Source organism: Equus caballus, chromosome 26, assembly GCF_041296265.1.
Source record: "Equus caballus isolate H_3958 breed thoroughbred chromosome 26, TB-T2T, whole genome shotgun sequence".
NCBI lineage: Eukaryota > Metazoa > Chordata > Mammalia > Perissodactyla > Equidae > Equus > Equus caballus.
Window position 1 is genome coordinate 38,506,866 of NC_091709.1, and position 5,064 is coordinate 38,511,929.

General features: G+C 42.3%; 1 long non-coding RNA gene across 1 annotated transcript; it reads right to left on the reverse strand.

Annotated features, from left to right (window-relative positions):
• Positions 1-290: 290 nt before the first annotated feature.
• LOC106782637 (uncharacterized) lies at positions 291-2,039 on the reverse strand. The gene is made up of 3 exons (XR_001379881.3): positions 1,958-2,039; positions 964-1,198; positions 291-521 (listed from the first exon to the last, which is right to left on the reverse strand). It is a non-coding gene; the product is annotated as an uncharacterized lncRNA (long non-coding RNA).
• Between the last annotated feature and the right edge of the window lie 3,025 nt (positions 2,040-5,064).

Below are 5,064 nucleotides of genomic sequence, written 5' to 3' on the forward strand. Positions count from 1 at the left end.
GATCACACATCTAGTAAAGTCCAGACCAAGGGCCAGGACGCAAGTGTTGTGACGTTGATTGATGCCAGTGTTTTTCCACGAAGATCATATTTTCTACTTCTCTGCCTTGATTTGGATTAAGAAAGCTTGGGATCATCAGTTTCGGGTCAGGCCTGGCAGAGATGGAGCAGTGATAAAAAAGAAAGTTGTGTAATAGGACAAAGTTGAGCTGAGATGGGTGGAGAGCTGGACTGAGGCAAGATTGGACCCCTATTTCTATTATCAAACCATAAGCCGGGAAATAGAAAAAGGACAGTATACCATATTTTTTATTAATTTTTTTTTAAAAAACCCAGAATATGAAAAGTATGTAGATCAAGATACTGAAAATGCAGTCTCAAGATGACGCATTTGTTCCTTAAAAGGTTCTGCTGTTTCACAAAACCAAAACTTCGAATCTTCTACCGTCTTCCTACCTTCCTTCCAGTCCTGTTTTTCTGGGGAATTACTTGCAGAGCTGTGTTGGGAAAATGTTGTGTTTCCTGGGGAGCAGGAGAAGAAGAAGGATCACATAAAGGAAACTTCATCTCTGCATCAAAACCCCCAAAGCCAGTGAAGCTCTCAGACTTTCAACTGCCTGACCCCTGTGGCTATTCTCAAAGGGCCTTCACTCATTGTCTTTGCACAGATGGGAAGTCGTAATGCCCTATCTCTCCATCTCAGGACTCTCTGCCTGCGCTTTAATGGGATAAGAAGTGATATGAGTGACTGTAAATCACATATCTCCCTTCCAAAGACTTGGTGACCACAAGATGAACTGGTTGGTATACTTTGGGTTCATTTTTAGATACTTTGAATTCATTGTCCATGGGTGCAAAAAATATTTTGGGACTTTCTTCCCCTCCCTCGTTACCCAATGGGTCCTTCCTCTCTCTAATGTCTGGTTTTCATTGGCACCCATTTGCCCCAGAGACTAGAACTGACCTTTTATCTCGTCTCTGATACCTTCCATTTTCCCACTGGTTCCCATCTCAAGGATGGAATCCTTCTCTGGAACCCAGCAGGGTCTTTCCTTCCTCCACATTCTTGCGAGTTCCTGTCCTCTCTCCAACTCTTTGATGAGGCTTAGGGTGAGGGCTGCTTGCACAACCATGTAGATTGTTGCTAGGTTCTCATTGAGACCTCATACTGGAATCCTCTTTTGCCAGAGTCATGCTACCTGTATCAGTTATGATGAAAAGGAGCAGAAAGAAATTAATGGGGGCTCAAGCAATACAGCCATTTTATTATCTTCCATGATGTTTGTTTGGAGGTAGATGGTTTCCCCTTTGGTATAGCAGACGGTTTGTGTCCTCAAGGACCCAGGCTCTTTCTATTCTCCCCCCTCCGCGATGTTTGGCTACTTGGCTTTTTGTCTTCAGACTTGCCACCGTATGGTCATAAGATGGCTGATGTGGCTCCAGATGACACAATCTTATTCCAGCTACCCAAGCAGGAAGGAAGGGGCTGTCACAAAAGACATTCTCCTCAAGAAGCTGTCTTTTGATTCAAAATGTGAAGCTTCCAGTATACTTCCCTTTCTGTCTCATGGTGGGGAATTAAGACATGTTCCCGTGTCTAGCTGATCACTGATGAAGGGGATTAGGATTTCCACGGCTGATTCAGGCCAATCGGGATTCATCCTGGGTTCAGGATGAGCCTCACTGCCTAGGGATGAAGGGACCTCTGGTGAACCTTTTGAAACAAAATTGGGAGGGAACAACTATTGGATAATCATGAGGACCCAGTCTGAAGTTGGGCTTTGCACCCAGACACTCTGCTCTGAGAGGGTGAGTTCAGCTCTCAACTTTCTCGTTTGCCCTGACCACTGCCCATGGTGAGTACAAAAGAAACACAGAATGAATGAACACATGAATGAGTAAATGAATGAATGAGCGACTGTATGCATGCCTTTCTTCCTTATTCACGACAGACTTACCAGAACCTTTCTCCTTATCCCGGTGTTTGCCTCTACAAAGAAGCTACTTGGCGTTCCGTTGTCACAACTAGTTATGTATTTTATCATTCCGTCTTCTCTATTTATAGTTCTAAACTCTTTGGCTTCCAGGAAGCTTGTCTCTATCATGTTCCTTTTTCTTAAGCAGGCTTCCCGTCATCAGATCCTTTTCCTTTCTTCTCTGTTCTTCCCCCTCAGCAGCGTTCTCCTAGCTGGCCTTCCTGCCACTCGTCTACTGTTTTTTATTTTTTAAAGGCAGGTGCATTGGGGTATATTTTAAATATACTAAGACTCATCATTTTTAGGTGTAAAGTTTAGTGAGTTTTGCCAAACTATGAAATCACCACCACAAACAAGATGCAGAACATTCTCGTCAGACTCAAAGGCCTCCTTTTGCCCCACCTTGCTCCTTTGTAGTCAGTCCTCTCTTATGCCTCCACCCTTGGGAACCACTAATCTGATTTCTGTTCCCATAGTTTTGCTTTTCCATACTGTCATATAAGTGAAATAATATAGTAAGCAGCCTTTTTTGTTGGTGAGGAAGATTCACCCTGAGCTAACATCTGTTGCAAATCTGCCTCTATTTTTGCTTGAGGAAGATTGTCCCTGAGCTAACATCTGTGCCAATCTTCCTCTATTTTGTATGTGGGTCACCACTTCAGCATGGCTGATGAATGATGTAGGTCCTTGCCTGGGCTCTGAACCCACAAACCCAGGCTGAGGTGGAGCATGAGGAGCTTTAACCACTACACCATGGGGCCAGCGGTAAGTGGCCTTTTAATTCTGCCTTCTTTCACCTAGCTCCACGCTTATGAGAGTCATCCATGTTGTTGCATGTATCGGTAGCTGTTTCTTCTCCTTATTGAGTAGTATTCCATTTTATGCAGGTACTACAATTTGTTTATCCATTCGCCAGTTGATGAACATTTGCGTTGTTTCCAGTTCTTGGCTATTATGAATAATGCTGCTGTGAACATGCACAGACAGGTCTTTGTGTCGACAAATGTTTTCATTTCTCTTGGGTACACAACTAGGAGTTATGCTACATCATATGGTAAGTTTATGTTTATCTTTTTAAGAAAATGCCAAACTGTTTGCCAACTGGATATTCCACTTTACATTCCCACCAGAAAATATGAGGATTCATTTCTCCACATCACTTATATTTGCCAACACTTATATTTGTCTGTCTTTTTTTATCATAAGCGTCCTAGTGGATGTGGCTTTGTATTTCATTGTGGTTTTATTTTGCGTTTCTCTAATGATGTTGAGCATCTTCTAATGTATATAATAATTAGTATATTCTCTCTAGTGATGTGTTTCTTCAAGTCTCTTGCTCATTTTTCAATTGATTTGTTTGTCTTCTTTTTATTAGCTTTACAAGTTCCTCATATGTTTTGGATACGAGTCTTTTATCAGATACATGATTTGCAAAGATATTCTCCTAATCTGTTGGGGCATGTATTCCTGTTTTCTTCTTGGTGACTTGTTAAGCACAAGATTTTCCATTTTGATTGGAGGAGATGGGTTGTGGCCAGAGAACACAGGGCAAGGTGAAGAAGAAGATTGGGATTTCTCCTGTTCTCTCCATTCCTGTGGCAATTCTAGCAGGGGCTACATGGCCCCTGTGCTTCCAGCTGCTGGCTCTGGAACTCTACTGCTTCCCTTTTTCCCTCCAGCCCCATCTCTCAGTGTCCTAGTCATCCCCTTGGACGGTGACCTCTTCCAATGCTTTGCAATTAATTCCTCATATTAAAAGTATCTGATTGTAGGCTCTGTTTTTCTCACTGTATCCTGACTGAAACAGCATTGCCGCCAGACAAAACTTCTTAAAACACTGTTCTAAGTGCCTCTCTATTGCGATTTTCATTTGTCTAAATTCTTTTGTTAGATTCCAAAGGCTCTTAACCTGGCTCTGGTTAAAATGATGCATTACTATTTTATGCACCTTCATCCATCGTGAATACACTTATCTTTAGCATAATGCATATCCCACTGTTACTTGACTGCACACTCACTCTCTTCTTCTAGACTGTGAGTTGGTTCTTTGAAGGCAGGGACCATATGCTACTCATGGGTTTATGCCCATACAGCAGCCCCATCCATGCCCAGAATATGTGCTTTGGATCGTACAACAGAAGACTACTGCTCATCAGAGGGAATGTTTAGTGATGACAACATAAAAAATGTCAAGGTCTGCCCAAGTGGAGAAAGTCCATTTTTAGACTAGGCTTCAGTCAGCCAGTGGCTCTTCCAGGAGGAGCAGGTTAGAATAGCCCTTGATCATCAGAGCATAGCGGATCCTGATGTTGGCATGCACATCAGGCAGAGCTTCAGTGCTCACAGCAGTTTGGCACGTGATGGGAATGCAACGTGAAACTTCCTTGCTATTCTTGCTTTATCTCCATCCTCCTGCATGTTCCCACTCACCCCTACACACACACACACACACACACACACACACACACACACATTTTCTCTCTCTCTCTTCTCCGCCTAGAAAATGCTATTTGCTCCTAAAATTTCAGCCTTTAGATTATTCCTTCTGAGACGCTTCCTGTAGCCCAGGCAAGCAGAATTAATGGTTCCTTCTTCTGGTCTCCTATAATCTGGGCACATTACTTATAAGCGTTTAGCACATTGAATGTCATTAGTGGTTTGTCTGTTGTCTCTCTCTTGGTTAGATTTGGGACCACATCAGGCACCTTTTCATCATAAAGCTGACCCACAGACCAGCACAGAGGACTCTTAGCACACGCAATCCTTTTCAGTTTCATGTACTTTTCATGTAGTGATGTTATGGTGAAAAAAACAAATGCTTAGAACCTGAACTTGGTTCTGTGCTGATTATTATCTAATTTTATAGAGGTATGAGGTGAATCAGGTTATAGCAGCCCATTTCAACTCATCTTTTGGACCAGGGAAATAATTTTCCAACCATTTGTAGTTTTTTCTATCGTTTCCATTAGTCATACGAAACTTCTCGACACTTGAACATGTTCATGTCATGATCACTGCCCTCCAAATTTTATTTCAAAGAATTTTTTTCTAGAGCTTTACATAGTCCTCCAAAATGCTTTAATTTAGAA